Below are 23,259 nucleotides of genomic sequence, written 5' to 3'. Positions count from 1 at the left end.
GTGTATCAAATAGATATTAGAACACACTTTCCACCATACAGTTTCGATTATAAAAAGCGGGAAAATGTGATTTTGTATTTCGAAACTGTATGGTGGAAAGTGTGTTCTAATATCTATTTGATACACAAAAAATGATCACGGCTGTACTTTTTGCTGATATATTACATAAATATGTTCCATTTAGTTAAACAATATAAGACTATTGTAGTATGTACCACAGAAACGTATATTTTCTATAAAAAATCATAACTCAGTAAAAAAAAATCTTCGCTATTAGAGATTTGGGTTGATTGTAGTTCAAAGTGTCTCTTTCCCGGTAAAAAAGTTTGAGAGAAAATAAAAATACACTTTTTGAGAAATGAAATTAAAAAAAAAAAATTTGCACTTTTTTTTATTGTTAAATAAAAAATTTTAAATAATGAAAATCAATAATTATATCATTATATCTTGAAGTGACAAGAATTACTGACATTTGATTAAAGCATTGTTGGATTCTATTAAATTTTGACAAAGTTATGGGCATTTAAAAAAAAATTCTCACTGTCAATTCGAATAATCGATTTTTGCCTGAAAAAACAAAATCGCGTTTAATTCGGGCGAAAAATTTTTCCGAGCCAAAAGAAAAAATACGTGTCTCATTATTTGGACCAACAAACAATGTATTTGAGTTTGGTACAAATTAAAAATCATGCTCGTACCTGACCGGTTGTCTGGATATGGAAAGCATCATATACACCTTGGGCTACGTCTGTTCTGCCTTCTCGGAATTAGATACAGAAGTAAAGCGTGTTTATCTGGTGGTGAACGAGGATAAAACGAAGTATCTCCTGTCATCACACAAACAGTCAGCACCGAAATTCAAGGCCGAATCACTCCTGCCAACAAGTTAGGGCTGCCAGACGTCCCGGTTTTCCCGGACATGTCCCGGTTTTAGACTATTTGTCCCCGTGTCCCGGTCCAACCTTAAAATTCGGGTTTCGTTTTAGTGTCCCGGTTTTTGATTTGATTGCACAAATTTGAATAAAAGTTCAAAAATCACTACACTAAGAGAAAAAACGCGTTGTAATATTCAGAAAAATATTCTGAGTTCATTGAGGGAAATAACGCATAGTAAACATGAATGTTTTCTTTTTGATTATCGTTTAAAAATATTCGTATTTAAAAATAATACTTTCATAACACGCACGCGTGGTGTTGATTCAAACTCAACATTTAAATGCACATTTACATGTCTGGCAGTAGCTGAGTACGCGAGGATGCTTGCCACAATTTGCTAATTTCCAGAGGGTCAGGGTTCAATTCCCATTACAACCAGCATGGAATTTAAATATTTTATTAACTTAATTATGAAAAAGCAATCGGTAATTGCAAGTCGCTTCATTTTAATATGGGCGTATTTGAATTGAATATTTCTATACTAAATACTAAAATTTGTATACTTAAATGTATTACGAGTTGGGTTGGTGCTCTTTCATATACGTATTTTTTTAATTTACTACGCTTTTTTAATTCTAAACTTCTTTCTCTCAGTGCACCGGTTTAATTTGTGAAATAGTTACATTTCGAGATAGTTGAACTTTGCACAAGCAATAGTTGATGATCAGTATATGAACCTAAATACGTTCAAAATGACGTGCACAGAGTTTTACAATTATATTAAGGAAAAGACAGAAGTTTTGAAACAAGTTCACAGCAACGAAAAATATGACTGACATTTTAATGTTATCTTGTACTTAAATTTTTTCTTTCATGAAACCTAGAGTACTTATAAGTACAGTGCCGTATAAAATTATTGGCTCGGAGGCTCCACGTCAGCATATACTCTGCCAAATCGCTAAACATGTACTTCTCAAAAACATTTGTCTGGTCCTTTATCGAGTGCCAAAATTGGACTATATCGGACTGATCATAGCCACTTATATCAAAAATTAAGAAAGCTCGCCATTCGAAATTTAAAATTTCAACCTTATTAAATGGAAATGCTTCTATGAGTTTCAAAATTGATGGCAAATTTCCCTCTTGATTTTTTTTTGGATTTAGATATTGCAATAAAAATACTTTATTATCTTCAAAAGAAAATCGCAAATTAATTTGATTACAAAGTTCAATATAATAAGATAAAATATTATTTTTAACTTCGGTCGAAATTTCTCGTGGTATGTTATTTTCACATTTTTCAAATTCTATGCCACAAAAAATGTTTAGAAGTGCAATCTGAGTTTGTTCATTTTTGTAATTTATATTTGCGCTTAAAAAATCTTTTTTTAATAAAGTTATTAAGTACTGTTAAATAATGTTCTTTTACGAGAGACAATTTTTTCGGATTGAAATATTTTGTTGAATTGATTTGCAATAAAAAGTACATAGGATAAAAAAAGTAAATACAATTTATTCACATCATTCATTGAGCTTCCAACATGCATGATGTTACGGTCTATTTTCTCTTCAAAAGAAAGTAAACAAAAGTAATGTTTGAGCGCGGCCTATTGCTCAAGAAGCCTATCCACCGCTGCCTGAACAGACAACCAACGTGAACATGTATTTAATATATTGTGTTCCGGCACGTTAAAATAATCTTGGAAAGTTTTAAATTCAGCTTGCCTTTTCGCACTATGAGCGAAAACATTATAAACTGACTTTACTAACGCTTCTGTTTCAAAAGGAATACTTTTTGAAGCAGCCTTAGCGCAAAGGTTAATAGAATGGCAGGTACAACCCAAATAAAAAAGGTTAGGGTTTAATGACTTTAGCTGTGCCTGCACGCCTCGAAAATCGCCTTTCATTACAGCGGCATTATCGGTGCCTAAACCAATCAAGTTTTGGCCGGGAATTTGAAGGTTTGAGAAATACTTTTTTATTGTACCGGATATTGGTGTTTTTTTTTTCTCAGTATACACATTTTATTTTCTCAAAAAGGTATTATATCTTATTTTATTTCATTTCATTGCGAATATACTATAAAAAACCAAATTTTGTTTAGAAGAAAATATGAATATTTATATTTTTCCCCCAAATGGGGATTCATTCCTTCCCGTTTTTCTTCTTATTATACTGAGCTACGGCAGTGTCAAATCGAGCTGTCACAACTGATACCACCTTGTATTATTGCATCATGGCTAACACCACCTTATTAAATTCGCCATCTTATAGTTGCTTCATTTCTTCTCATATCACTGTATGTATGCCAATCAATCTCCTGCTTTGGGAAATAAAAAGTGATGCCGCAAGGAATGTTAAAGAGTAGAAGAGACAACTTCAATTACACCTTGCTATAAAAAACCGTGGTGGTTGCCATAGAAGCTATGAGCAAAATTTAAGAAGTTACCATATTATTTTTAATAAATTCTTAATGTGAATGGACAAAAGTAAACAAATCGGAGCATATTTTAGGTCAAGCGGAGTAGGGAGTAGATTTTAAATTTAAAATAGAAATCGGAGTATATCTACTCCGATCGGAGTAAAGTCCGGACGCTGGTCCTCTAGCCCTACAAAAATCTTACTCTCTTAGTCACTCATCATGCCTGTGCTGGTTTATGGCGCGGACGCATGGACAATGAAAACATCTGATGAAGCGGCTCTAGGAGTTTTCGAGAGAAAGATTCTGCGAAAGATTTATGGGCCTTTACGCATTGGTGACGGCAAGTACCCCAGACGATGGAACGTGAGCTGTATGAGTTTTACAAAGACATGGACATAGTGCAGCGAATCAAAATACAACAGAGAGAAATGATCCACCTCTAAAAGTATTCAACGCAGGTCGCGATGGTGAAAGAGGAAGGCCCACTGCGATGGAAGGAAATAGTGAAGAAAGACTTCGCTTCACTTGGCATTTCCAAATAAGCGTCAGTTTGCACAGGAGAGAAACGACTGTTTTGGACTCGGCCAAAATCGCTAACACATTCAAACGATTCAATAAGTGAGAATGTGTGCGTTAAATGCACTGCTCAGCTGGCGCTCTTCGTATACGTATGAAACACACATGTGCTCAGAGAGCGGTCAGTGAGCTATGGCCTGCCGACCACTGGTCTAGACCTGAGCTGGGCAATTTTTGCTCGCGAGCAATGGCAGCGTCGCAGTTCGTATACGTACACAGAAGCAAAGCAGCGAATTTTGATTCAGTCTGCTTCACAGTATATTGATGGCTGAGTGGAAGATCGACCTATCTCGGCAGCCAGTTCGAAAACGCCCTATCTCAAAAAAATTTTCAACAACGCTCTATCTAAGAAAACTTTTCAAGAACGCCCTACTTCAGAATTTGGTTGAAAAAGGCCCCATCTCAGCTGCCGATTCAAAAACGCCCTATCTCAGCTTATTTTCAATGTATTTTCGTTTGAGATAAGGCGTTTTTGATCCGAATTCAGAGATAGGGCGTTATTCAACCAAATTCTGAGATAGCGTATTTTTTAATAAAATTCTGAAGTAGGGCGTTCTTAAAAAGTTTTCTGAGATAGGGCGTTTTTGAACTGGCTGCCGAGATAGGTCGATCTTCCACTCAGCCATCGATATACAGTAATAAACCTTTTCGCAGTTTTTCACCAATTGGTCCCCGAGGAGTACTTTTGGGTTGTGTGCAGCGTTTTCGTTTTGCTCGCACAGCAACACTTACTGGGGGAATTTCGCCTCATGATTAGAAAAAGGTCTTTTCGAGAATAAAATATATGTAATTGTGTTATTTATGAACAAAATGTAGGTTAAGTATAGTATCAATGCTGAATTAAGACTAATATCAATAGTTAAGTACATAATAAACGCTTGTGTTTCTATAAACTGGAAAATCACATCCTATTTTTTATTAAAAATACGTGAATTTCAATGCAAATGTTAAAACTAATGCGGAAGCTCCGCGGTTGCGAATGCGAATATTCGCAACAACCCTGGGCTAGACCCATCAACAATGTATACCTTCTCTGGAAAAAGATTCAGTTGGTTATTTTTATGTAACTTGCTTTCACAAATTGGTCAGATATGGGAACATTGTACTTTCAAACCATTTGTGTAAATGCTTTTTGGGTACTCGCACTGTTTTAAAGTTTTAATATTTTTTATACCTTTCATGAGCATGAAATGGTATTATAACTTTGGTCCGATCTTTGTAAGTACCAGAATAAGAAGTGATAGACCCATTAAAATGTTCGCTTTAATGATCAGAATATCGAGCTGAGTCGATTTAGCCATGTCCGTCTGTCTGTCTGTCCGTCAGTTTGTATACAATCTAGTCTCTCAGTTTTCGAGATATCCGGATGAAATTTGCTAGGTGGGTGTATTTTTATAATGTATTAATCATTTGTCGGAGCCGGAAGAATTGGACCACTATAACATATATTGATACATATGTACAACTGATTGTTCATATATGAGATTTTTCGTTATAAATTCTCCATTTATGCCGCTAGGAACATGAAATATTGCAATACTTTCACCCGTTATCAACAGAAAACTTAGAGTGTAAATTACAAAGATCGGGCCACTATAACCTATAGCTCCCATACAACTGATTGTTCAGATATACGATCTTTCGTTATAACTCCTCCATTTATGTAGCTAGGAACATAAATTTTGCACTGTTGTCACTCATTATCCAAAGAATACTTACAGTGAAAATGGCGAAGCTCAGGCCGCTATAACCCATAGCCTCCATACAACAGATTGTTCAGATATGAGATTTATTGTTATAACTTCTCCATTTATGCAGCTAGGAACATGAAAATTCGCACCGTTTTCACTCATTATTAACAGAATACTTACAGTGAAAATATAATATAAATATAAATAACAAATATCGAATCACTAAAACGTATATCTTCTATACAACTGATTGTTCAGTTATGAGAATTTTCGTAAGAACTCCTCCATTTATACAGGTAGGAACAAGAAATTTTGCAATACTTCCATTCATTATCAACAGAATACCTACAGTGAAAGTAACAAAGATCGGGTCACTATTACATATAGCTCCCATATAGCTGATTGTTCAGATATGCGATTTTTTGTTATAACTCCTCCATTTATTATTATTATTGTTGAGTACACATTAGTGCATTAAGATGAGATCTTTTTTTGCACAGTAACGTATGAATAAAATTGCATATTAAAATATATACATAAAAGTTAACAAAAGCAGACATTTAATCTTACTTTAGATATACACGAGTGGATAAAAATTAAAACAGAAGTAAAACTAAAAATAAAAATTAAAATAAAATAACATATTTGTTTTTTGTTATTTTATGGTCTTATAACAATTATATTCAAAGATTTTTTATTGAGCTTGAGGCCGTTTTTAATGAAAAACTTATCGTGGAAAAGCAACAACAATTTGAAAAAATGGTAGAAGTGATAGCTATTTCGGAAATCACCACATTTCCTCATCAGACTTCTTTCAGTAGGATTCGAACCGACGATCCCACTGACTCAGCCAGTTGCCTACGCACTGTGCTAAGTTCACGTTCTGAATTCTAGTTGGCTTAACAAATGAAATAGTGGAAAAAAGCAACAAGAATTCACAAGGCGAACTTAGCACAGTGAGTGGGATCGTCGGTTCGAATCCTACTGAAAGAAGTCTGATGAGGAAATGTGGTCATTTCCGAAATAGCTATCTCTTCTACCATTTTTTCAAGTTGTTGTTGCTTTTCCACAATAAGTTTTTCATTAAAAACGGCCTCAAGCTCAATAAAAAAATGTTTGAATAAAATAACATATTTAAAGATTAAGTACGAGTACGCTTATAACCACTATATATTATCACAATTGTTATAGAAATACTTAAAAAATATTTTTTTGATTTCAAACTAAAAAAATAGGGGTACATTTTTTCGGTATAGAACAATCTTATGGGGTGAGGCATAAAAATTCCAATACTTTTTCTCATGCATTTTTGGACCACCCTAATGTACATACATACATAGTACATACGTATGTAAAGATATGGAGATGGAAGCACGCGCTTCTTTACGTTACTCGTAAGTTTTTACAAACGTTTTTAAGTTCTAAACTAGATTAGCGAACAGCAATAATAAAAAAGTGTTGCCACCAACGCATAGACTCATTTAAAAGAAAGCACGTCTGAGAGGAAGTGCACATTTAGAATCTGCGCTGGCTCGCAGTGGTCTTTGGCCGGTTATACGCGAATGTGTAGAGCTAATACTTTATTGAGTAAGCCGAATATGGCTGTTTGGTAGATTGGGAACTTGCTATAACAAGTTCGTCAAAGCCCACGCGACGCGCTTACTATAGCGATGACGCATTCAATAGTTTGCGGATTATGAATGCAAAATATGTAAATATGTACATATGTATTTATCATTCTTTTTATTTAAGTAAGTGTGAGTGCATATAAAAGTAGTTGTTTACTCTGTTTGAATTGCCACCATTTCCGTTGGAAAAGAAAGTGATCGAAATCAATTGTACATACACACATAGTTACCTTCTTCGCATTTTCTTAGTCAAGGGAACATAGTGCTCGTATCACAATTTCTAAATTGTATAGATGTGTGAAGCGCAACAAAAGAGTTCTGAAGACCTTCCCTTTAAAAGATTTACTATTTAAATCAATAAAGTTGTATATAGGTACATATATTTAAATACTAGCAGACCCGGCGAACTTTGTCCCGCCCAAAATTAATTTTTTGTAGTGAAACATTTTATCCAACATTTTCACCAACAGTTCACTTTCATGATTTTCAGTGACGCATTTATCTTCTAATATTACGGGTTGGTGGTTGTCAGAAGGCATATTTCCGTTGCAGTCTTAAATAACTTAGCAAAAGTGTACATGCATACAAAGATACGTAATAGTTTCAGTGCGTTTGATAGGCGCCCGGCTCATTTTCAAATAGCCCCAATTTTCTGTAAGAGTAAAGATTAGTATGAAAATTTTGGTTTGTATGGAAAGTGCCACGCCCATTTTTCCAAAATAGCCCCAATTTTTTTTCATGAGCGATTGATTTCATATATATTGTACATATCAAGTTCCAGGACTCTACCATGAACACTTCCAGAGATATGCAGTGTGAAAAATTCGGTTTGTATGGGAGTTGAAACGCCCCTTTTTCCAATAGCCCCAATTTTTTTTTCATTACTATGCGATTAATTTCATATATGTTGTACATACTAAGTTCCAGTACTCTACCATGAACACTTTCAGAGAGCTGCAGTGTGAAAAATTCGGTTTGTATGGGAGGTGCCTTATTCTGTATCACGAACGATAGGCAACACGAACGATTCGTCTGCAGAGGAATGCTTCAAAAATTAGTCCGGCGGCATCATTTTAGCCGGTTTGAACGCAACCGAGACCATGGCAACGTAATGTATGAAAAGCAAGACGAAGACGACCGACAGAGTTTAAAATCGCAGTTAGAGAGGTTGTCGTCTGCAGACGAATCGTTCGTTCTGCCTATCGTTCGTGATACAGAATAAGGCCCTAAATATACTTTACATCCGATTCTCATTCGTACCATATATACACAAAAAATTTAATAAAGGTCGATCGAGTCGTTTAGGAGCAGTTTAACCACAGTTACCGTGAAAAATTTATATTTTTTATTGTACTTAGAAAAATTTATATTTTTTATTGTTTACATTTGCAACCCATTGCGCAATCATGTTGTTTACTTAAATCGTGCTTTAACTATGTTCACATTAAATTCTTTTTTATCTTTATATTATTCGTATTCATCTTCATTTGCATTTTTTTCCTTATTTGAGGTGTGCCCAATCTTTGTGTATGTATACCTATTATGCGCATATGTAGATTTATTCACTATTGTATGAAATGTAAATTTAATTTAAAAAAAACGTATGCATATATTTTAATTATTTACTTTGCTTATCTTCTTTCAGAACGATAACGGAGACGTCTCCCTCAGATTCATAAGTCGCTTTGTAAGAGAAAGGTAATAGTACATTTTCAAATTTTATTTGATACCATTTATAGCTACACCCAAAAAAAGATTATCTTGACTTATAAAATTAGGTTCAAAAATAGAAGTATTTATTTATTGAAAACTGTATGCATTGAACTTAAAAAAAAATCGCTTCTCGCCCCCATTATCATCGATATAGAAACTAGGTCCTGACCCATTGTCAGATTTGGAGCCATCACTAAGATTCGACAATAGGTGAGTCCGGGCTCAGTGTTGTAATTAAGCCAGCATTCAGCCTCAGGGAACTAAACCTTGTAGAAGAGACACTTGTGTCTAAATCTCTGCCACCAGAAATCTCAGCCCCGCCCCACTCAGTGTTATACCAACATATTTTCATTAAGACCGGCAAGTACCCTAAAAGGGCTTCCCGCCTATAATTGTAGAAGGTGGTGGCAAGTTTAGCAAAGTGTCAAGAGCAGTAGACGCCGACTGTTCTTTGGCAAGCAGATTTCTCACGATATTGATTGAGGTATGCTCCACCGCATTAACAAACAGCTGATTTGACTTAACATATATTTCTTCCGAGCATTTATACCTGCGTCGTTAAAGCGCACTCGCGGAAACCGTCTTCAAAAGTAAACAAAATTTGTTATTTTTATTCGATATTTCTTAAATAATTAATTTGCGCGGTGAACCGAAATAGAAGCGAATAAGAATTCAAATTTGTTATAATAATAATTCAAATTTAAAACGGGCTCTGTAAATAAAACCAGCCTTTTTCTTACTTCTCGTCAAATGAGTGATGTGTTTATACCGATGTGAGAAATAACAAGTAAAGAAGTATGAGTTCCGGCGAAACCGAACTTTATATACCCGGCACGCGTATAAATAACGTTTTTTTCACCTTTCAGTAAACAGCATGATAAGGAAGAGCATTTTTCCCGATGTCAAACAGTTTCGATAATATGCTATGATATAGTGAAATAATTGGACCAAATTTGGAGGAAATTGGTAAGGCGGTTATCTATATATACTTATGTAGTCATAATTGGGTGGTGCCACCCAATATTGGAAAAGGGATTACAGAGATACAGCATTTCATCATAAGTAAGCGGGGCCACGCCCATTTCCCAAAACTGGCATAACTGTCTTATTTTATGCCGAAATACGGTTGCCAGACGTACTGATTTTATCAGTACAGTACTGATTTTTCAACTCTTGTACTGTTTTTACTCATTTCGTCAATCAGTACGCTAATGTCCTGATTTTTAAAAATTTGTACTGATTTGTACTGAATTATTAATTCAAACAAAATACTTTAGGATTTTCTTAAGGTTTTTACATAACGTTGGAGCGTCCTTAAAATGTACTGTAAAAAGTAAGAAGAAAATAATTAAATTATAGTTGACATGTTTCAGATAATGTTTGATATGCCCAAGAAATTAATACAACAAAAAGATCAATCATTTTACGGGCATATCGCCGGGTCGTTACATGCCAGTTGCGATAATAATATCATGATGGAGCTTAAATTATTCAAAAGGAAGGCTGACGATATTTTGTCGTGTGTTGTTAGTTATCTCGAAAATAACTTTCAGTTTAATAACAACAAATTTGCCTATAACTTACAATTATTTTTTTCACAATTCACTGACATTGTTAAAGAGTTGTGCATGCGTGACATAGAGTTAGATACACTTTTTAGCGAATTTTCAGTCTTTCAAAGTTTTTGCGTAGTTGAAAAAAATAATTTAAGCCATAAGGAAATATAGATGAAGTCCTTGAATATTGGTACTTTTCCGCAGTTTGAAAGAAATATGTAATTTAGTTTTTTTAATACCACACTCAAACGAAGCGACTGAGAGGATCTTAAGTATATAGTTTCCTTCCTGGCGAAAAGAGAGAAATCGGCTTTTAATTAAAATTTTTTAAAGTGAACTTCAAATTAAAAGTAATTTTAAAATGAAATGTATAGAATTCTTTGACTATTTAAACACTGAAGATGGATATGATCTCATTATTGCAATTCAAAAATCTCATAAATATAAAATAATTTATTGGCCTCTGTGTACAATGATATGAACACTCATGTTAAAATGAATAACATTTTTATTTTTTATGAAATATATTCTATTTATATACCAAAATGGTGTTAAAAACAAGTTCTCTGGCACTTTAAAGTAATATCTGTTACTTACATTCATAATTTTGCTTTAAAAAAAAATATACGGAAAAGTACTGATTCTTTTAGCAAGAAATAGTCTAACGTACTGATTTTGCGCATAAAAATCTGGCAACCCTATGCCGAAATCAAATACCAACTTTAAAAAATTTGGAGCCAGTATTTGCGGAAATATCGTAGTTTTTGCATATTTCGAAAATACCGTTATATGGGAGGTGGGCGGGGTTATTGTCCGATGTTGCCCATTTTCAATCCCAACCTACCTTTGATAAAGGCTAACTTACCGAATTTCGTTGACATCTAAATTTTTGCTCGAGTTATCGTATACACGGACAGACGGACGGACGGACAGACATGGCTTAATCGATTTCTCTTTTCATTCTGAGTACTTATCGATACATTTGTCTATATCTATCTCGATTCGTTTTGGCTGTTACAAACAACCGTTATGCGAACAAAGGTATAATACCCTTGTGCACAAGTGCGCTCGGATATAGAAAAGCCATTTGAAAACAAATTCGAGTCAATACACTTTGAATTTCTGAGCGTAATGAAAGTTGGTTTATACTTCCGTTTTGAATCACAGAGAACTGGGTCAAAGCGCATTATGTGTTGGTATAATCAAGGTATGTATATATCACTTCAATTTTATCACCAAAAAATATTATAATGTAAAATATGTAAATACATATGACTTTAAACAATTACATGTGTATTTTATTCCCAAATATAACAATCATTCATTTACACTTACCATATGTGTATTCAAGCAATTGGTGGTCCTTGGAACGGCAGACATTTGTCAGTTCCTCATAAAAGGTTGAGAACGACTGCCCTAAATGAATGTAATCATTAACTTTTTCCAAACATTTTCCCTTATTAAAAATTTATGGAATGATGCCTGTTACTAGGTCAATCAGGCATTAAACTGTTTCTTGTTTTATTTTAGTGGTATGTTTTTCAACAAATATATAGGGCTCTTCAGGATATTTTGCATATGATCTTGCATTTGCATATTTCCGTGCATTTGTAAATTGACAACAATAAAATGCATACGGTTGCCATGGTAGCAAGGAAAAAAAAATTACAAATGCAAATCCAAGATCATTCACACAATATCCTGAAAGCCCTATTTTTTTATGCGAATGTGTTTCGCCACGATAGCAACGTTTGTATCGTGGGGGAGTTGGGGTTTAAAGAAAAGACTTTGAATTAATACAATATTCAACAATTCAATTTATTGGGTTAAAAAGTTCAGGTTTTTATTCTAGATACAGCACAAGAAGCGAAGGTTTTACTCGGTCAGCGGTCGCGAATGATATGTAAACGATTCGGCTTTTCCTCGCTCTTAATTTCAGTGGCAAAGAATTAAGGCATTTTAGAGGTCAATGAGGTTGCCACAGTCCTCATCATGACCAATGTTTATTTGTTTTCTATACATAAATACTAGCAAACCCGGCGAACTTCTTCCCGCCCAAAATTTATTTTTTTTACTGAAACTCCAGCGACAAAGCCTGTTTCTCTCGGTGAGCTGGAAGCGACATAGCCTTAAAGCCTCCTGCCCAACAACACCTCCAAGGAGCAAACGGAGACCCCAATGGTGGAATCCAGAGGCAAATCATCAGGAAGTTCTACAAGGATGCTTTGAAAGCCTTTAAGAGTTCTGTACGAACAGCTCAAAGGGAATCTTGGAAACCTTTCTACGGCAACATTGAGGAAACCTCGAAGGGCAATCGACTACGGAAGGTGCTATCGAAAACTCCAGTTGCTCCAAACTATATCCAAAAACCTGATGGTGAATGGACCTCTTCTTGCAGCGAAATGCTATATGTTCTCATGGACAACCACTTCCCGGGGCGTACAATAGAACTCTGCGCTCGATGCATGCGTTCCCCTGTCTTCGAGTAAGCACCAACTGCAATCTATTTTCATTAAATTGGCCAACGAACGTTGGGAGAAAGAACCAACATGTTCTGTTACAAGACAGATGTGGCCATTTATAAACGAAAAACTATCTAAAACTCTTATACAAATCGACCGCCCCATTATTAGCACATTTTTCGGTACACTGCCTAATGGGAGCGCATGCTAGGCGAATGGGTTATCCTGCTAACGATTTCTGTCGTGCTTGCACGGACGAGGAGAAGGTGGAGAGTCTAGGACACTATCTCTGCCACTGCTCCGCTCTGTCAAGGTCAAGACTTGCTATTTTCAATGAACATGCTTTTCGGTGTTTAGCCGATCTCGACTCTGTGGACGTCCGCGAAATTCAACAATACGTTAATGTTACACGATGGTTCTATCATTTGGGAAACTAAGGGAAAGGAACAAGAGCTCGTTCAAAGTGGCATCACAATAGGTCAAAGTGTCCTAAGTGTGTCTCTCTGCGGGTTCGTGCGGAGTGATAACCACCGTAACCCAACCTAACCTAACTAACTACCCTCGACAAAAAAGCTTCAGCCCTCTTTTTAAATCAATTATACTCCATCATATTATTGCAATTGGAACGAACAAATCGGCGATATGAGTTTACATGAATTAGCATCGCATGAAAACTTTTAAAATGACAACCTATCAATACACACGAGGCAACCGTAGAGGCAACCATTGCGGCAACTTCAGTAGTGTGTGCTCTGTTATGAAATGAACATACGGAAGAAAATTTTGTTTTCTACCAAAATACCTTTTCAGCAACAATGCTACACACGAGGCAACTGTCGAAGCAACATGGCCTGGTTGCTTTAACGGTTGTCTCGTGTGTATTCAGCATTACAAGAAGTTTGTTTGATCGATCACATAGTGGTGTGGTCTAGAAATTTTTATTAAGAATCAGTTTAGCTCAATAAAAAAATTTCCAAACGACACCACTCTGTAATTACATATAAACGTACAAATCTGTACAAATGCACCAATCACGTTATTTAGCCTTGATCCAAAGTGAACATTTCAAATCAGACTTAAGTGCTGTGGCTGCTTCTGAGTGCTTGATACTCTTTGTTAGCTTTCAGGAGAGTCCGGGTTCGAACGACGTTACACGGAACATATATATATTTTTTTCGGTTTTTCTTAATAATTAAAAAGCATATGCGAAGTGCATAATGAAATCGGTTTTTTTTCTCAGTGTAGTAGTTCGGGATGCACAGATTGATTTTCTTATTTTTTCGTACCGTTTTATTCACGGCAAGACAGGAGTATGTATTATTTAAAGTGAATCTTTCATCTCAGCATCTGCATCTTTAACAACCTTTAAAGAAAACTTGTTTCGGGCTTCAGAACGACGCACAGTGCTTCGACTATATGGAGGCAGGTAGAAAAAAGTCATGGTGACAGTTGATAAAAAAAAACCGGTTGGACTTAGAGAGTGAAAAGTAAAGTTCATAAATACCAAATTTTACATTATTTAATCACACCCCTTCTTCAAAAATGATATAATTCCAAAACAAATACGGGAATAGGCGCAATACCGACTAATCAGTTTAGTTGCTTTTCGCGATTAACCCATTAAAGAGAGTGTTTCTTTTTCAACCGGTCCGTCAGGTCTTGAAATTAGACGAATGTTTTAGAGAATTTTATGTAGTTTTCGAATATATAATTTGATCTTTGCGCGCGACTTTGCAAATATATGTGAATTCTGATTTCCTTAATTTTAGATTTTCAGCTTCTTTTTGCATAATTTCGCGAAAAGAATTTTGCGAACAATGAAAAAATCTCACCAAATATGGGGAAAAAAGCGAGTATTTACACCTAAGTCATTTTATAGTATAACCTGCGTTTTCTGATAGCGGAAAGCAGGAAACAAAAATTAATCAAAATTCTATCATATTTAATGACTGGCCCACATTTTTATACCCGAGCGCACTTGTGCACAAGGGTATATTAATTTTGTTCACATAACGGTTGTTTGTAACAGCCAAAACGAATCGAGATAGATATAGACAAATGTATACATAAATGATCAGGATGAAAAAAAGAAATCGATTAAGCCATGTCTGTCTGTCCGTCCGTCTGTCCGTCTGTCCGTCTGTCCGTCCGTCCGTGTACACGATAACTCGAGCAAAAATTGAGATATCTCAACGAAATTTGGTAAGTAGGTTTCCCTTAATCCTAGGTAGGTTGGTATTGAAAATGGGCGAAATCGGACTTTAACCACGCCCACTTCCCATATAACGGTAATTTCCAGAAATACGAAAACTGCGATATTTTAGTAACTAATGAAGATAATTCACTCAAAATTGATATTTATAATAAGTTTTAGACAAAAAATAGGAATATTATAATTTTTTGGAAAATGGGCGTAGCCACGCCCTCTTATGGTTACATGTGTATATCTTGGTAACCGCTGCACCAATTTCTTCCAAACTTGGCACAGTTCTTGGCCTTCGAACAACATACCAAATGGCCGAAAATTTTTAAAATCGCTCAATAACCACGCCTACTTCCCATATAACGGTAATTTTCAGAAATACGAAAACTGCGATATTTTAGTAACTACTGGAGATTATTCACTCAAAATTGATATTTACAATAATTTTTAGACGAAAAATAAGAATATTATAAATTTTTGGAAAATGGGCGTAGCCACGCCCACTTATGGTTACATGTGTATATTTTGGTAACCGCTGCACCAATTTCTTCCAAACTTGGCACAGTTGTGACCTTGGTACAGCATAAAAAATCGCCGAAACTTTTTAAAATCGTACAATAACCACGCCCACATCCCATATGACGGTAATTTAGAGAAATACAAAATCTTCGATAAATCAGTAAATATTGAAGCTAATTTATTCAAAATTGATGCTTGCAACAATTCTTTACCAAGAAATACATTTATGGTAAAATTTTGGAAAATGGGCGTGGGTCCGCCCACTTATGATCACATATAAGTATATCGGTAACAGTTCTACCAATTTGTACCAAACTCGGTGTGGTTATTGTGCTTGCCACATATAAGCAAAACGTTGAAAATTATTGAAATCGGACTAAAATAACGGCCGCTTCTCATATAACGGTACACTTCAGAAATGCTTGAAACTTCAATATTTCGAAATTGAAGGACGCTAATTTACTCAAAATTGATACACCCCGGCTTACCATCTAGCGGAAGGTTTCGGAAAGGTGAAAAAACATATATTTAACACTTGCGCCGGGTATTTAATGTTCGGCTCCGCCCGAACTTAGACTTTCTTACTTGTTTTTTTTTTTGAGTTTTGGACGTTATATCCAATCTTCCCCATATTTTTTATTTGGGTTTTTCTAATAAAATAAAGACTACAAACTAAATTTGATCGAAATAGGATGAAATTTAATGTTTCCGCCCACAAGAGTAGAGGGCGTGGCGATTATTCCATCTTTACAAAATCTCATAATTCTCTATTTCTAAGTAAATCTAGAGCACATGCCAAGTTTCAGTGAAATCGGTGCAGGTGTGTATTATTTCCACCTGCCTCCATATAGTTGAAACACTGTGCGACGTGTGTATGTACTTAACGTAACGGCGTTAATATTTTTCCTTTACCACCGTAAGCATACATATTTATGAGAAAGAGTTCTACACTTCATATCGAAGACAACCGGCTATCAATGCACATTCATTACACTCCATAAATATGTGCCTGGCTAAACAAAAGGGAGAAGCCGGAAATTCCAAGCTTAACCTGAATATGTGTCAGAAAGTACACCTGTAAATCAGTAAATTTCAGCTTCTGTAATTAACGCAGCAAGCCAAATAACTTTGTTCGGGCGCGCACTTATCATTCGTGCCGTCTCGCAGGTGAGGTGCTATACAGGAGTCATCTAGTAAGTAATCTAAAACTTCAAGTCCAAGTATGGAAATTTAAGATATCATATAACTGACAACACCACCGTCCCACTTAACCGCAGCACCCTCTAAATCCTCCAGACCGTGGAGATGTGTCGGCGAAGAGCGCCTGAGGCATGCGCGGCTCTTCAGGCGAGCTTTTTAATTGCAAATATGGCAATTGAGTGGCACTGGATACCGTCCAATCATCACCGTTGCATCGTCGTCATCGTTTGTGGCGCTGCTGTCGCACTTAAGTTTGCACTTACATGCATACCTAAATACATTCATATATATACATACATTTCGACGTTTAAAGTACAAAACCGCGTATGTAAGGTTGAATTAATTATTTTCTAGAGAGTGAAAACACTCATATTTCAAAATGGTTATCTTTTTTTATAAAGCAATCGCATTTCTGGCTAGTATATTTCAGGACGAATGGATAAGGATTGAGCCAAGGGCTTGTGTGATCAAATCCAATTTTTGGCAGCAAATTCCAGTTGCGCGGTTTTGCAGAATGACGATACGTGGTTGTACTTTAAACGACGATATGTATGCAAGTGTACATACATAGTGAAACGCTTGTTTGCAGCGTGTGGCAAGTAGCCGTGTGTGGCGCGTCTCTATGTACATACATATGCCTGTGTTATGTGATACTTTGGCCACCGATTGTGTGCTACAGTATATTTTGCTTAGCCGCCCATTCTTCTTTGCACGAAAAACTTGTGCACTTAACCGAAAAAGCACTACCTCAATGAGGAAGGTATCCGAATCCCTATGAAACCAAATAATGAAGAAGCACTTACCACGTAGAGATTACTACAGCGAAAATTTTTTCTGAATGGTATCTAATTATCTATAAAACTACATAAATGATAGCCGTTTTCGTTGTTCTGCGAGATGAGCAAAATAAATAAAACCTTACAAAATTTGGGTAAGTCTAGAGCCAGTACAGGTAAACGTAATACTTTATTTGATAATTGATAATAGTTGCACAATTTTCAATGCAGGTATCTCAAATGCGCAGGTATATTGAATGCATCTATCGGAGCAAGTTCTTTATAAACGTTAAATATAATGCCGCTGATGCGCATTTTGGTGTAGGTATCCTTAACCCTTCGTCTGACACATGAGTCCAGCCAGGCCTTTTCCATTTTCAAATTACAAAAAATGGTACTTTAAATATAGCTAGAGGCTTGAAATTTCAGGTAGCTTACTAAAGTTTAGTGAATTACCAATCTGTAAAAAATCGTGTTGGTATCATATATATAAAGCTAGATATATAGAGATGTTGATTAATACATCACATTCGTAACACATAGGTCTGGCTGGACCCACATATATTCCTATGTAATTTTTACCTAAAATGAAGGAATGCAACCGTTTTTCAAAGTTTTATTTTGAATTTTTGAATTAGCATGGCAAGAGATGATTTGCATTTTTAACCGACTTCCAAAAAAGGAGGAGGTTATCAGTTCGTCGGAATATTTTTTTTTATGTATCTTACCGCATAACTTTGGCCCACGTCAACCGATAATTCTTTTTGCATCGGAAAGGTAGTACCTCAGAGGTGGTCCCATACTAATCTGGTTAAGATCCGATCAGTGGATCATGAGCGCTTGGCCTGTAGATGTGCAAACTGGTTTAATTTTTTCGAAAGGGGTTGCCACCTGTTAAATAATTTTACTCAAGTTATTTACTAATCAATGCCCTCAGATCCGCACCCTCCGTTCGATTTTCAAAACTGAGGTACCAAATTAAAGGGCTTAGGGTGTGGATGTTCAAGAAGGTTTTACTTTTTCGAAAAAAGTTGCCACCTGTTAAGAAATTGAGCTCAAATTAATTAATAAGTTAAATCAATTATTAAATATGGGTAGCAATCGAAATGGTTTTGAAAAGGTTTTATAACTTAACTATGTATAGGAGGGTTGCCACATGTAAAAAAAAATTATTCAATTTTAATTATGTAAAGGAATTTGGCAAGTGAATAAGGTATCGCTATATGGGTGTCATATAAAAGAGGTTTAAGAAGGTAGTAGTTTGGAAATATCTTGGATAGGGTTGCCACCTATTTAAGAAGTCTAATTGAACTATTTTATACCCAAGTTATATGAAATATGAGCGATGGATGTCAAATGAAAGAGTTACAAGAAATGATTGGGGGATTCACAACGGTGTCGTAAGTGTCGTATTGTTGTATGTCGTAAACTTTAAAAGCACCACTGAGAAATGGTTTAGATTAATCATTAGGAATATTTTTAGAGGTTATTGAATAGGGTTTCACCTGTTTAAATAGTTTAATTAAATGTTGGCGTTTTGACGTCATGCGGGTTCACTAGTATATGTAGTTTTTTAAATGAGAATTGAAGTCGGTTTTTTTTCAAAAAATTACTTGTTACCTAAAATGATGTTACTCGGAGCTCGCTTGTGCTATGCTAATCCTCTCTTGACCACAGCGCTCAATTTTGCGATGGTGTTGAGGTCTGGGATTTGTGCTGACCACTTCATTACAAGAAAATTTTTCCCAAGCAGCCGGCGGTGTCGAATATTTTCAGAATCCTTTGGATCTCCGTCCTGCTGGCAAACAACTTCTTCCGCAGGGTTTGCGCTTTTGTCTACAAAGTCCGGCAAATTTGTTTGGAGGATATGTTCATTATACCTTTTATATTAACCCAAGACACTAAATGCCAGCAAGCAAAACATCCCACGCCATTAAGCTGCCACTTAAATTTTGTAAAAGTCACGAGAATTGGAGCTTTTGCACTTAAAAGGGGTAATATGGTCCGATGGAACGAAAATTAATTGTTTCCAAAACGATAAAAAGGCATATTTTTGGGAAACACCTTATCAACATCTTCAAAAACACCATACAAAGAAAAACATGTAACATGGTGGCCAGCACAAATCCCAGACCTCAAAGCTATCGAAAAATTGAGCGCTGTGGTCAAGAGAGGATTAGCATAGCACAAGCGAGCTCCAGTAACATGAAAGAGCTTTGGAGGTGAGCAAAATTATAATGGGGTAATATTCCAAGCGAAATGATAGAAAACTCAGTAGAGAGCATTCCCGGACGTATGAAAATCGCTATTAAAAGCAAAGGAGTCTCCACAATCCTCTTGATATATACCTCCTAAAAGTTCAAAACTGAGTGAAGATAGTTGCCTTGCGTTTTTGCTGTGAATCACTTGTTAATTTTTCTATTTACTGGGCTTTATACCCTAGATAATAAGGAAAAATTGCTGAAAATTTCAAAGCAATCCGCTTATTATTAAAAAAGTTATGTTACTGTAAGTAATAAAATGTCGAACATGCACCCGGTTTTGATCGCCAGTGTATTTAAATAATAAAATAAAAAAGAAAGCCCTTAAATTAAGTAAATATTTGAATAACATACAATAAATAAGTTTAATTGAACAAATGTTGCACATAATTTCTATATAAATTCATACAATTTGCATGTGGGTCCAGCCAGACTCATGCGTACCGAATGAGCCAATCGAAACATGTGTCTGACGGAGAGTTAATGTGCACCTAAGCATAAAGGCAGCAAAGCAAAATATTCTGTATTGTGTCACGCCTCCATGATGGGACGCAATTACGGATGCGTTTAGCTTGTTGATACTGAGCTGTTCATCATTGACGTATGTGTCTCTGACAACCTCATCATCACCATTTTGCCGATTGAGTATTTACTTGCGAACACTTGCTCTTGACAACACCATTGCGGGCTTGGCTGCGGCGCGCTTTGCTTGCCACCACAACTGCTACCAATATTGTTGCTGGAGATCTTATTCACAACGTACATATGTATGTATGCACTTGCATATGACCATATGTAGGTCCAAATACTGGCTTGTGTGGCTTGAGCCTTTGTCTCAACTTCACCTATAAAATCTAAAGCTAAATCTGTCGAAGGCGAGCAATGTGCATACAAGATGTCACGCTTTGTGAGGCAGCGTGTCTAAATGGTACTTGAGAATAAGGTCGTTTCCTTGCTGTTGTGTTCTTGATTCTTACAGTTGTCAATTGGACTAGTGTTTCTGTCATTGCTTTTGTGGTGGCTTTTGTTCTTGTAATGTTGTTGTTGTTCCTGTTGTGTGATGCTCACGCGTGTAATTAGTTGTGTTCGTTTAATCGTGCGCTGTCTATTTCATCTATGGGTGTTCTACTACTCGTATTCCTTGTCTCCATTTTCGATGCAAGTCGCCGACAGAGAGCCGTGGGGAGAACAATATAAAAGCCACAAATATGGGCATTTGTAATATTACCTTGTTAGATAAAGAAATATGAACGCGCACACATACACAGTTATGCATACACTGTAAGTTGCCAATTTACCTTGCCATGTGAATATTGTTTACATGCATAAGTATGTACATATATTAACATATATTGTGCTATTATTGGAGTATTTATTTATGTTTTTCGTGGCATGTAGTGGATTATGACACACTTTTGCAGCGATTCCGTGGCGAAGAAAAGTCGTTTTCGAGAAGTTGCTCTTATAGTTTTTCAGTGGCAGTTTAAACTAAGATCACGTAAGCCGAGCTTAAATCGAACAGCTGGCTGACATTTGATTGGCTAATCTTAGTTTGAACCAGCCAGCTCAGGTGTTTACACTAAGTTTAAACCAGAGCCGTGCACAGAAAAACAGGCCCTGAGTAACAAATAAACCATATAATTTTTATTTCAAGAAAACTACATAGGATTTGGCATCAAACGGTATTGTCATTACTTGAAACATTTTTTGTTGGGAGATTTCGGATCAACCACCCGGAAGGGTGGTACACTGAAGGGGCACTGTATGGTGCCGTCCTTTGACAACTCTACATACATATATGAGCAAGCTGGATAGGGGGCAGTGAACAATCTCAAATTTGCACCTAAAATTCTACCAAACCATCTTCCTACCGATCTGCAGGCCAGCTACGTAATCAAATTGAAAGCAGCTCATACGTGGAAGATAACGGGTTCGATCGTTCGAGAATTCTGAGCATCTTTCCAGCAACCTTAGATGATCTGGACTACACCAGTGTATTATTCTGCTTTGGCAATAGGTTCTTTACAAAAAGTTCAAAGAAAAACAATTTGGAAGATCGTATATTAAGACCTTGATTCAAGATCTACTGCTTTTTTATCGATGGCTCAAAGCTGAACATTAAGGTTGGTAGTGTGATTAACTCGCACTTTGCTTACTAACAAATATGTAACACATAAAAAGTGTTTTCTAGTCGGCAGTCAATGGCAAACGTTCGATTGGATTTTGCCATGAAAAGAAGCTTCTCATAAAAATACAATCGTCAATCGGAGTCAGCTTAAAACTGAAGGTCCCTCCCCTTTGCGTCAACATCAAGGGCACGCCACAAATCGGAGGAGAAGCTTGGCCAAACACTAATTTATTGTGCTAGCGCCAATCTATTATTTTCATTATTACTAAGGCTTCCTAGCCTCGGGTTTCTTTGTTCTTCTTTATTTAGCTCATTCTGGCTCTCACATACGTAGCTGCCTATTAGACAAAGTAACGGATGAGATGTTACATTATATGTATTCCCTGTGAAGTTTGTGCGTGAAATATCAAGTGTCAACAAAAGACATTTGGCTAAGCCGCAAATCTGCTCATCATTCTATCTATCGCTCGCTGTTTATCTGCCAGTATCATATCGCACACCTAGGTCAAAATTCATAGAGGAAATTTAACTGCTTGTGGATCGTACAAATACAACGAAATTAATACAAAAACAGGTATAACAGTAGTTTTTTAGTTAATGTATATAATATATATAATATAACTAGCAATTACCCGGCGTGCTTCGCTGCGCCATAAATGTATTTTTGTGTTGCAACCCTCTCCCAAAACTCGTATGACCTCATTTATACAATATATTTAAAGAGCTTTATGAAGTAAGATTTAAAAAAAAATATTCGATATATGAAGCATTGTTTACTTTTTTGAGTGTGGGTGTTAATTAATATCTTTTCGAAGGTAATTAGAAAATATGTAAAGTACACACTTTCTTTTGGAAATTTAATTTATAATCTTATAACTGGAGTCTACTATCGCACCCTTTCCTCAAACGTGTGCTAATTCAATCATATTTTTTGTTACAACGCCGAACAATTGTGGGTCGATTGCTTTATCTGGAATTTCCGCTGAGATGACTTTATCAATGTTTTTTAATAATTGTAAACATTCGCCAGCTGTTTCTGTTTATTTATTAGTAAAAGGCAGGACTGCCAATCTTGCGGCAAAACAATAATAAAAAATCCAAAAAACACGTAAAGCCAAACAGAATTAATTGCAAAACGTGCAATGATACACACATTAAATTTCTTACGTGCACCCTCCACACAGACCCCAATCACTTCTGAAAATTTCATTTTATGTGCACCCTCCACACAGACCCCAATCACCCCTG

The sequence above is a fragment of the Rhagoletis pomonella genome, unplaced genomic scaffold, assembly GCF_013731165.1.
Source record: "Rhagoletis pomonella isolate Grant_MI unplaced genomic scaffold, Rhpom_1.0 Rhpom_scaffold_00002, whole genome shotgun sequence".
Classification (NCBI taxonomy): Eukaryota; Metazoa; Arthropoda; class Insecta; order Diptera; family Tephritidae; genus Rhagoletis; species Rhagoletis pomonella.
The sequence above is the reverse complement of the archived record's forward strand: the minus strand, read 5'-3'. Positions refer to the sequence as shown.